Source organism: Haliotis asinina, chromosome 1 (genome assembly GCF_037392515.1).
Source record: "Haliotis asinina isolate JCU_RB_2024 chromosome 1, JCU_Hal_asi_v2, whole genome shotgun sequence".
NCBI classification, from domain to species: domain Eukaryota; kingdom Metazoa; phylum Mollusca; class Gastropoda; order Lepetellida; family Haliotidae; genus Haliotis; species Haliotis asinina.
Genome location: NC_090280.1, coordinates 41505908 through 41518107, shown reverse-complemented (window position 1 = coordinate 41518107; position 12200 = coordinate 41505908). Strand labels below are relative to the sequence as shown.

The 12200-nt window shown below is 40.4% G+C and overlaps 1 pseudogene; it reads left to right on the top strand.

Annotated features, from left to right (window-relative positions):
* The first annotated feature begins 141 nt into the window (after positions 1–141).
* LOC137258210 (iduronate 2-sulfatase-like) lies at positions 142–2392 on the top strand (annotated as a pseudogene).
* The last annotated feature ends 9808 nt before the right edge of the window (positions 2393–12200 follow it).

Genomic DNA, 12200 nt, shown 5'->3' with positions numbered 1-12200 from the left:
AAACAATACATTTTGGCTATTACTATGTTCAAAAGACAAATGATTGGCGTATTGCATTCAGATGCATGATACATAGGAGATATATTCGACCAAAGCACATGGCAAAAAGAGAAATTACTGAACAGCATCTTGTTCAAACATATGATTGCAGTGACAGTGGAAGCAGGTGAGCAAAATGACTGTGGCAGAAATTTTATGATCAAAACACGACACAATATACAGAACAACATACAAAAGCTTATGTCGGTCAAAACAAACATATGCTACAAGCCGCCGAATTCTGAAAATCATACTCGAAATTTCTTTTACTGGAGATTTAGGTAAATGGAAGACATGCCCACAGGCACCAAAGGCTCGCTGATCTGCTTTAAGTATGAAAACAAGACACGTTTGCAAAATCTAATGAAACAGTATCGTTTAACAAATGTCAAAATGAAAATTCCTTAACCTTAGAATCATGAAAAGCAACCCAGTGACTTTTAGTCAGCTCTTAGGGCACACATACGTCACTTGTGTTACGTGTCTATGTTCAGCATATGAGGTAGATGGGTGCCATTAAATGTACTGTGAGAAGAATACATGATGTCGTCTAAAATATTGGGAAACCTGCAGGTGTCCATGCTGAACTAGCACACTACTAATAAAAGTAGGTAGATATACAAAATGGCATTTACACAACACCAGATGTCCACAATTAAAACTCAACTGATAAAGGTAGTATGTGACTGCTTTAGATAGATAAACAAGCACTAGCACACCCAGTTCTACTTATGTAGAAAGTAGTGTATAAAAATAAAATAACTCAGGTGAGCCTTGGTAAATCGTTTAGCTTGTTTCAGTGCATGTGAGGTAGTCGTTGAAAAGCATGTTGAAGATATTGCTCTGGCACTTGGTAGTCTTAGGAACGATTCATGCAAAGAAAAATGTCTTGTTTTTGGTTTCGGATGATATGAGACCCAATCTTGGGGCCTACGCTGGGGCAGATATGCCATCTCCTGTTTATCCAAAGATGCACACTCCGAATTTTGATGCCCTAGCTGCCAGATCCCTCCTACTCAAGCGAGCTTACGTCTCAGTGGCTGTATGCAGTCCAAGCAGGACAGCCGTTCTCACCAGCAGACGACCTGAAACAAGCCACATCTGGTGCATCGGACCTTACTTCCGGCAATATGGTGGTAATTTCACAACACTGCCACAATATTTCAAACAAAATGGGTATAGGACCATTGGAATGGGGAAAGTATTTCATCAAGGAAATTCCTCCGGAGGTGACGATCCCGTTTCATGGACAGATACATATGCCCATGCTCCTGATGATTACAAACTGCACAACCTCCTCATAGAAGCAGTCTCCGAGGAAAGGGCTAAAGCTTTACCACTTCAGGATCAACTTCTGGCTGAATATGCCATTCAGGCTCTCAAGGAGGTGGCCCCAAAAGCCAGATCAGGTGAGCAGCCTTTCTTTCTGGCTGTTGGGTTCCGAAAACCTCATATTCCTTGGAACTTCCCTGCCCGCTTTAAGGAGTACTACCCTTTGGAAAGTCTGAGGCTTCCACCAAATTATTATGCTCCAGTAGGAATGCCAACCATAGCCTGGCACAATTTCGTTAATCTGACTAGGTTCAAAGATATGCAACCCTACCATGTGCCAAATGCTGGTAGCATTAACTATACATTTCCCGATCAAATCACTCTTGAGATGCGACAAGCCTATTATAGCTGCATAAGCTACATAGATTATGAAGTTGGAAGAGTCATTGCAGAGCTGGATAACCAAGGCCTGACTAATAATACCATAATATCCTTCTGGGGGGACCATGGATGGCATTTGGGGGAACATGCTGAATGGCAAAAGGAAACGAACTTTGAAGATGCCACTCATGCTCCAATGATGATTCATGTTCCTGGACTTACTGATCATGGTGTTGTCACCGAAAAAATCACAGAATTCGTTGATCTGTATCCTACACTCGTAGATGCTGCAGGACTTCCAAAAATAGACACGTGTCCACCAAATTCCCAAAATGTCAGTTTATGTACAGAGGGTGTAAGCATGATGCCACTTATGACAAACCCAACCTTAGACGACTGGAAAAATGTAGCATTCTCTGGGTATTCCAGAATAGGCAATGGAATAGAAAGTGATTCGGTTATTGGTTACTCCATGAGAACAGAAATGTATCGATACACAGAGTGGGTTAACTTCAAGGCCATGCCAATCTATAAGCCCCTTTGGGACCAGCAACGTGGTGTTGAACTCTATGATCACACGAAAGATCCAGAGGAGAACTATAACCGAGCAGATGATCCGTCCTACAAAGACATCAGGGCTGAGCTGTCAAGGAACCTGAGGCTGGGCTGGAGGGGAGCCCTTCCTAACAGACGCGTCTGAGGTCATCAACACCAACTATAATTGCACTTTCTGTTCAAAAGTTAGACTAGAAAAAAAAATGATTCTGATGTAAAGATGTACATTTCCTTATGTTGTTTTCAATTCCATTAAGTGTTAAACCTTTCCTGTTTAAACACTTCATGAGATATAAATGGCTGTTTGCACAGGTGTACTTTTGTCATTTGTTTCCATTAATCTTTGATGTGAATGGACATTGGTAGGTTTATAAAGAAATAGTTTGAGATATGACAAATGAAGAAATACGTTACTGGAATGATGACCTAAACCAGTTAGTTTAGTTACAGTTATAAAATAACAAACCGACAAAGAACTATTTTCTTTGTTGGACTGGTTTATTTCTGTATCTGTGTAGTATCATCTCTTGTTGTATGTGGTGATTGATTTGCGTGGTGATTATATCCCGTCAGTCATGTGATTAGGAAGTCCGTTGCACAGTGCATGTGTGACTTCAGTACACTAGTTGTATGAGAAGGACGAGAAAGGACCAGATACATCCTTCAGTAAATAGATGTCATATGTCAATAACAGGTGTCCAGAGGTGACATTTATAGTATCATGTTATTGAAGTTATTAAACATTTTGATTTGAGGAGTCATAAGAATGACAATGCTATATTGTTTGAATTAGGTTATTATTAGCTGACATTTCTGACGAAGGACAAGGAATTCAAGTCAGTCAGAAAATACAAGTAAAAGCCAAACTAACAGCAGGTCAAGTTCAGTCGGGTACAAAGCTGAAAACATTGTTTAAGGGTGGAGAATCCCATTTTGTCCCACATTATGAGGAATACGTGGATAATAATGTCAAAGGTGAATCAATTCCGTGCTCTCAGCCAGGTCCGACTTCGATCGCTGATTGACTTGACTCTATGCCGTACAGTGACAATAATGGTGAAATGAAAGCGTCCAGGAATCGTCTCTGTGTTATTGAGGGAAATTCTGCTCCAACTGATCCACAACTTGCAGATATGGTGAAGACATTCTTTACATTCAGCTAGGATCGTAGTTCAGATATTTCAAGATTGTCTGAGGAGCGAAAGAGAAGTTATCAGAAACCTGAAAGTTTTTAACTTCCCAGACTTCAATAATGTTATTTGAGACAATGTTACTCGAGAAATGGAGATAAATCGATTTAGAAAATCGAAACTGGTGTGGTGAAATCTGCTACTGATCTGACCGAATTCAAAACGAATTCAAAAGCAAAATGATCTAACATTTGCAGAAATACCTAACAGACGCACTGAATATGAATGATGTACAACCCTTCGGGTGTTAGGAGAATATGTTGCGAAACAGAAACTGTCAGTAAGATTGTCTGTTTGATTGGTATTTTTGACGTAGGCGAGCAATAACAGAGTAACATTCTTTATGTATAACAGTGAAAACGACTAGACAGCAGCTTTAGGAAATCGTTATTCTGATTATCGCTTTGAAATGTATTCTCCAAGTTTTGGACGTACTGGTACCAGAGGTTTTCAATGCAAACAATGCAGACGCCGGACGAAGGGGCCCCTGACAGATCCAACATCAAGTCACACATGTGAGGAATTTGTAGCCAAAGCATTCTAAATGAATATTTAAACAGAGTGTTGATAAATGAAAGAAGTCATCACGAAAAGAATATTCTGAACACCAGGCGAGGAATGCACACAGAGATTAAGACTGATAAACCTCACTAGATCCAAAAACCATTGCAGATAACATTTTCTGATCAAGAAATACTGTTATTTCGGATATTATTAACGATTTTTGTGGAGACAAGTTGTAAGGCATCCACTTGAATGTGTTGTTCATTTTGTGTTGGAATCCTAATGGTTCTCGCAAAGTGATTTCAAATGTGGAAACATTCAGTGAGGAAGTTGTTTATCAAATTTTGAAATGGAATCGGTTTTTGACAATAGAACTGATAACAATTGTTTCATGACTAAGAGAGACTTAAGGAATCAAATTATACAGTACCAATAAATGAGTCTTAAAGAAGTATTTCCTAACTCGATGAATGGACAAGCTGCTTCAGTGTACCTGCATGCCTTTGTGTGATACCATAATCACGTTATATTTACAACGTTTACAAAACCAATAAATGCACATTTGCGAAGTCAGGATACTCTGTGTGCAGGATACATTGAAGACAGAATCTCTTTGCAACTGTTTCACAAAAAATATCTAAGGATACCTGGGTAAGTTGTGACCTGTTTGTGTTTGTTTGTGTTTCATTGCGAATTAGCAGAGGTCTCAGACGCAACCAATGCAATGCATGAAATTTTTAGATTTTGGATTAATTTGTTGATATCATTGGAAATCTGGAAAACAAGTTGGCCTGCAACCAACAACGTCGCCAGTGACTCTGCAGTTCAGGAACATACACAACCAACATCAAGATCAACTTCAACTTCACATTGACACCAGTCTTGCCACATTGAAGATTATAAGTCTTATTATGAAGAGAAAATATTCCCCAAATATTGTATTGCTGACATAAAGAAGTGGAGACGAAGGTATAGTGTGTACTTTGTTATGCCGAAACAGACTATAATCCCCTGTAAATGTTTATCTAGATCAAAGGCGTCCGGCAGAAAATAGATGCATGATCTTCGTGCAATTCATCTGCATAAGGTTTCCCCAAAGTTATGGGAGAAATTTATCCTCGATGTAACCATATATATATACATGACACATAGTCAGTGCGTTAAGTGAGACTAAACTTTCCATTGGTTGTATATATTTAATTGAGGGATCGTTCCGAATAGGAAGTTCATATATTTTCCATTTAATTCTCTCATATAGTGTAAAGGCAACAAACTATTGTGGCATGTATTGCAGGGGCGCCTGGTAGCAAAACGGCAAATGTCTCAAAATGTCTGAACTGTCGAATTAGCAGTTTTTAAGTCGTAACAGCATATGTTTCATGCCGACACCAAGAAAGTTTTTTTATCATGGTTTAGGAAGAACTTTCGCTGATGATGGAAACTTTGTTTGACTGGTTATGTCTTAAGAGGTTGATGGTGATTTTGATAGAGGTAATTAGCTGTAACATTTTAAGCAGTGAGTAACTTTTGGATATATCTGAATCAGTTACACCAGTCTGCTCCTTTGGTAGATGATTCCACGCTATCTCATGGTTCAGGTTCAGACAGGCCTTGTTTACAGATAGGAATTCAAAGGACAGCTTACCTCCTCCTGCTTAGAGTTCAAACATTTAGAACTCAGCCTGGTTCTGCTTAATGATTGGCTGATCTTGTTGCTTTGTTATGGCCATGGCTTCCAAAGTGGAGCAGCTTTGAAAGAGTGATTCCAGGTATGTTACCTTCATGAAGGAAGGGTACTGAAAATGCCTCGATGTGGCTGTTGAGGGTATGAAGTAGTTGGTAAAGCTACAGGAGGAGGGACCGAAAACGGTCTACTCTCTTAACAGTTCTAAACTTCCACTTCGCTATGTATTTCGGGGATTGCATTTTGGTTTGGAAATGGAGGCCTTCACGTGTTTCCGTACTTAATCCTCTAGAGTGAGTGAGTTGAGTTTTACGCCGCATTCAGCAATATTCCAGATGTATGGTGGCGGTATGTGAATACTCGAGTCTGGACCAGACAATCCTGTGATCAACAACATGAGCAACGATCTGCGCAGTTGGAAACCGATGACACTTGTCAACCAAGTCAGCGAGCCTGACCACCCGATCCCGTTAATCGACTCTTACGACAAGCACAGTCGTCTTTTATGACAAACATCACGGGTTTGGGGGTAGCCTGGTGGTTAAATGTCTTTATTTCAGCAGTACAACATTGTGAGGTAGGGAGAACAGTTTAAAACAGTCTGACAGGGACTACCAAGGGACGTCTGGCTGACACTTGGTAAAAACAGATGTGCTGGCTCGTCTATGTACGTCCGCAGGGGTAGCCTCGTGGATAAGGTGTACGCTTGTCACGTTGAAGGACGGGTTGGATTCCCCACATGGGTACAGATGTGAAGCCCTGGTGTCCCTCGCCGTGATATCGCTGGAATATCTTTCATTAAAGCTATTCCTCTTTGGTCCAGCCATCCACGGTCATTGCCAATAACGGTCATCTTTCATGACTACGTTATCTTATTTAGTCTGCTCACACATTAAAAACTGGGGATTCTTTCTGTACACTCGGTATTACAGAACTAGCAAGTACATTTAAAACACACGATTTAAACTTTGTCCATCTAGGTAGACTTTGTAAAACAAAAGTCATGCTACAATTCAAAATATTTGGAAAACACCAGCTGTCCACTCTTAAAACACAACTGATAACGTGGACATTTGATAAACAAGGACACCCAGTTCTACTTACACAGAAAATGGAATATAAAAATCAAACAGCGCGGCGCGTTTTGGGTGAAAAGCTCATTTCAGTGTACTTCAGGAATTCATCAAGAAGTATGACGAAGGACGAAGATATTGCTCTGACTCTTGGTATTCCTACAAATAGTTCATGCAAGGAAGAATGCTTTGTTCTTGGTTTCGGATTAAATGAGACCCACTATTCGTGCTATTTTGGACCAGATTTTCCATCTCCTGTTCATCGAAAGATGCACACCGCGAATCTTGCTGCTTTTGCTGCAAGATCTCTCCTCATCAAGCGAAAATCCAAGGTGAAAAGGGATGATGTAGTTTCTCAGTGTCAATCTAACAACAGAATATGTCAAAAACAGCGCACCACTACCCCAACTGAACGCTAATAAAAACAATGCTATACAACATAAGACATTGAATAGCATTGGCACACACATACACTTTAACTATGAACATCATCACTGAAAACATGTGGGTAGCCCTGTGGTTAAAGCGTTCGCGCGTCACACCGAAGAGTTCGATTCTCCCAATGGGTACAATCTGTGACGTCCATTTCTGGTGTCACCAACGGTGATACTGCTAGAATATTGCTAAAGGCGGCGAAGAAGTGAACTCACTCACTTACTAATATCAGTACGACTAGCCTTGTAAATTTTCATTCACTAAGAAAAATCACCGCAGATCTTAGCATAACAACTTCGTGTTTGGTACATCAACAGAACTCGGTCTGATGAGAATGTTGTTATGCAGGTTCTGAACTTTTCAACAGACTTTGATTATGCCAAACAAATGTGAAAGGTTCAAAGCACACACATGTGTGTGATTATTTTCACGTTAAGTATACAGAAATATGCAAACCAGTCCCGATGTTTACATGACACGTGAACAGAAATGTGGACTGACTTACATCCGAACATTACACTGATGGTAAAATACTGCATTGAAGTGTAATGCCACGTTGAGTACTGCATAGCAATATGTCCGGAAGGCCGAAGTGACGTGAAGGATCTGGCACCCAAGGGTGGCAACTCTGCACGCCTTGATTGCAGAACACTCTGGTGAAGAGCACAGGTCTCTGCGTCAAGGCGTCTTGTCCCAGACATAAGAGGGTGAGCTACCACAGACACGTAAAGTTCATGCGCATGATCACGTGAAGCCACTTTGCGAAATAGTTTCAATATGAATTCCTAAAAGTTACTCAGCCTCAAGATAATTCACTCTTTCGAAATTTGAATGTCAGGGTTTCATCATTAAGCTGCTATTATGGTGAACATTTTCATCAGGCCATAACCATCAATGATTGAAACATTGCAGCTTTACAAGTCGGACGGAGTGATATGCATGTATTTACAAAATGACATCGAAAGATTTGCTAGCCGGTTGGGTTCGTGACTTCGGGGATTTACGTGCCCGACTGAATTCTTACTAGCTACGTGCTAGCGGGCCAGTGGCTATTGCGAACACTGTAATGCAGCAGGGCAGTAGATGATGAAAAATATGTCAAAGTGTCTTGGTATGTCGTTTGGCTCTGTCTTTCCATTTGAAATACGAGCGCTTCTGGAATCTCATGAATTAGCTGCGTTCACAAGCTTTAGGCTCGCTTCGATAATTGCATGATCTGAAGATCGAGGGTTCGATACGTTAATTGCAAGTAAGTTAATTTGTATATCCATTCACTCACTCACCCTCTCACTCACCGAGACCCAACGGGGCATGGTGTGACTCTGTAGAGTGAGTGAGTGTATATACTTTTACGCCGCTTGTAACAACATTCCAGAAATAACACGGCGGGGGACATGAGAAATGGGCTCCACACATTGTACCCATGTGGGGAATTGAAACCTGGTTGTCGGCTTCACGCGTTAACCACTAGGCTACCCCAACCTCCCAGGGCCCCTAAAGAAACAGATCGTAACTACAAACCCTTTACATAAAATTTCAGTTTGTAAGGTTAATAAGAAAGGTGCGCTCAATAGGTTTATCTCCTTGGTGTACCACAGCTGCACATGCGTGATGCTGGCAGGTGTTTGGATTCGAAGCCAGATCCTGCTATGCATTTAGTGTTATACTGACAGCAAAAGAAACGGAAGTTTTGAAAAATGAATTCTCATAAAAGTAAGGTTCAAGTTTGTCTTCTATTTAAAACCTTGACAAAAATCAGAGTCGCGTTTCCTTTGTTCAGTATATATTCCGTATTTTCCCTGAGTCGAGTGAAAGGTCGACTGTATCCGGAAATCAACACTTATTCTTCTCTCTATATATTAATATATTCATGAGCGCGAGCAAAAGGGAATCTGCCTTTCAAAACCCATTTCGAGTTGCCAGTACGTCGCGTCAACATATATTAACGCGCTGTCGACAAATTGGTCTACATGTAAGTTAACATGCCGTAAAAACAACTTTGACGTACATTGACTTTTTTGCATGCTCTGTAATTACATTATAGCGGTATGTCTGTTGCCATGACTTGCTTCAGTTTCGCTAACGCTTACGCGGTGCATGCATAGAAAAGAAGTCGCCATGGCAAAGTGTCCCTGCCAACAAGTGACACAAGTCCACCTGGATTGATTTTGCGGATGCATACCAACACGTCCTACAAACCACTCATAACGAGCAAACACTACATTTTGTACTATTGGTGTTCGGTGGTTTTACATTCCTTTTCGACTCGCTGCGCGCACACGTGTCCGTGTGTATTTTCGATCTGGGTACGATGTGACCTTTTTCTTGCAGTTCAAAAATTCTGGTGGTACTTCAGACAAATCTACTACGGCAAAGTGTCGTTTAGACATCGATGGTCAGTCAAACATCCACTGAGAAGAACCAGTTTAGTGCAACTGTTTGTATGTGACACCAAGCTATGACAAGACTAAATGCCGATCAGTTAGGGGTTCTGAAAAAATAATATTGTAGTTTTGTATAGTGCTAGATTCCTTTAAAAAACCCACATGTCCAAAGCGACACACGAAATAGAATAAAATGCATTTCAATAGGTTGATATTAGATGGAAAATGTCAACACTATAGCGCCTGTGTACAGTTTGGGATTCAGGCTTTGTAGATGATGAAGAGGGAATAGAGGGAATTGGTGGTGCGTTCATAAGATGTCTGTCCTTGAAACGTTTCGTAACGTTCCTATCCAAATTGGCAGTTCATTATCCCCTCCTTTTTTAAAGAGTGTATGTTCAGATTATATGTGTATCTCCACGATTGCTGAATTCAAATCATTATTCCCTTGTTGTCTTTTTGTCGATAGCATTTTCGTCGATAGTTGCGGCTTGGAAATAATGACATTGTAGTTGTATATTTTTGTCATTAATTAAGTAATAATTATTATTAGGTCACAACGTTTAGTGTTTTGAATAATAATTATGATGGGTCACATTTCGTATAATAGATGGTCAGCATTTTTAGGATTTTGGCAGCAGGTTTTCCAGAAATTATCTGCCCTTGGTTTTCTATGTGTTACTTCCGGGGGACTGCCAGAGCATTCTACAGTGTTGGCGATGGTCGTATGTGCCCGAACTTTCAAGAAATGACTGAATATATATAAAAAGGCTGGTTGCCATGTTGACATACGGACACAATCTGGAGTATACACATCATCGCCAACAAATCCGTCAACGCCTGAATCAACATTAGTCGCTGTCAGACCGCTCGCTGTGTTACATTCTGCATAACTGTTTTTCTCTCGCACTGAGACTTTGGTGAGTTTGCTATATTATATTTTGTGACCCATTGCCTTAGATTTTTTCTCTTTTGTATTGTATTTGAAATCAATATTGTGAAATTGCCTGTGACCTTGTATAACCTGCTCTCTTGCTTAGATCAAATAATAGAATAGATGAATGTTTTAGACTTGTCTTTGTTCTGTTTTGTTGGTTCACAGGGGGTTTCTTCCATCGTTTGAAATCATCTCAGGACCATTCTGTCTGTTCAAGAGAGGTGGCCGCCAGGTAGAGGGTAGCATTTTCTACATTTCTGAATGTAAATTGACTTGATGTGGTCTTTGAAGGGCATTTAGAAGTGAAATACATAAGAAGGAAGATTTTTATGGATATCAACTTCTCCTGGTGAAGGAGTAAGGATTAACTCCGCAAGGTTTTGTTTTCATAACAAAGAAGTTGATATCTATAAAAAATCTTCCGACTTGATGTGCCACAAACAAGTAACAATGTGTGAAGCACTCAAAGACGACACTTTCAACTAAGATTAAGAGTGTTTTTGTAAAATTTAATTTAGAACAATAACATGCTGCATGAATTTCACTGGGACAAGGCAATTTGAAAGAGTAATAATGAGCAATGTTGTCAGATCGTGGAAATTTGTTACGGTCAATCATTTGCTGTGACAAATTGTGTAAGAAATCAGCTGAGAACCAGCAAAATATAACACTGACAAGTCTAAAAATTCAATATTTTTACCGACCAAAGAGCAAGATACACAATAGAGGTTTCTAAAACAATGCAACTGAGACAAATGTAAAGTAATGGGTTACAAATATGATATCAACTCACCAAAGTCTTGGTTTTCAAATGCTACGCAGCAAGATGTCTGTCTTGGATGTAGATCGAACGTTGGCGAAGAGGCAGACAGATGTACATTCGTTGGACATAAGTATTGGTCAGTTGACAATAACTTGCGAAAATGGAGGTTTATGTTGTAGCAGCGCGCTCGTTTATTTGGTAATCCATCGGACCCGTGAAGGTCCCGGGGTAAAATAGGCCTTCAGCAACCCATGCTTGCCATAAAAGGCGACTCAGCTTGTCGTAAGAGGCGACTAACGGGATCGGGTGGTCAGGCTCGCTGACTTGGTTGACACATGTCATCGGTTCCCAGTTGCGCAGATCGATGCTCATGTTGTTGATCACTGGATTGTCTGGTCCAGACTCGATTATTTAGAGAGCGCCGCCATATAGCTGGAATATTGCTGAATGCGGCGTAAAACTAAACTCACTCACTCACTCACTGGTAATCTATCGACGTCAAACTTTGCAGGAAGTTGCCTTAGCACGTGACAGTCACGTGATAGCTGCCATTTGTCGTCTGCTTTTGTTGACGTCTGCAGATATCGATGGTTTTCAAGATGGGTCGGAAAAAGCCGAATTGAGCTATTCTGTGAAAGAAATGATCGTCAGAGTATCGAATGAGGTTGAAAATATATCTGAGGTGGCAAGGATGTTGGATATTCCCAGGACAACAGTGGACAGTGTGTTGATAAAGTTTTGTGGCACTGGATCGGTAGAAAATCGTCATCGAAGGGGACGGAAGAAACTGTTCGGGAACCGTGAGAAATGCTCACTTTCACGCTCGGTTAAGGAGACCAGAAGACAATCTTTAGTTGAAATAAGCTCCGAAGTCAATCAGTTTTGGGACAATACTTTCTGCTAAAAAAAACAAAAGAACAACAACAACAACAACAAAAAAAAAAAAAAAAAAAAGAAAATTATTTCAACTGGGATTTAAGAGA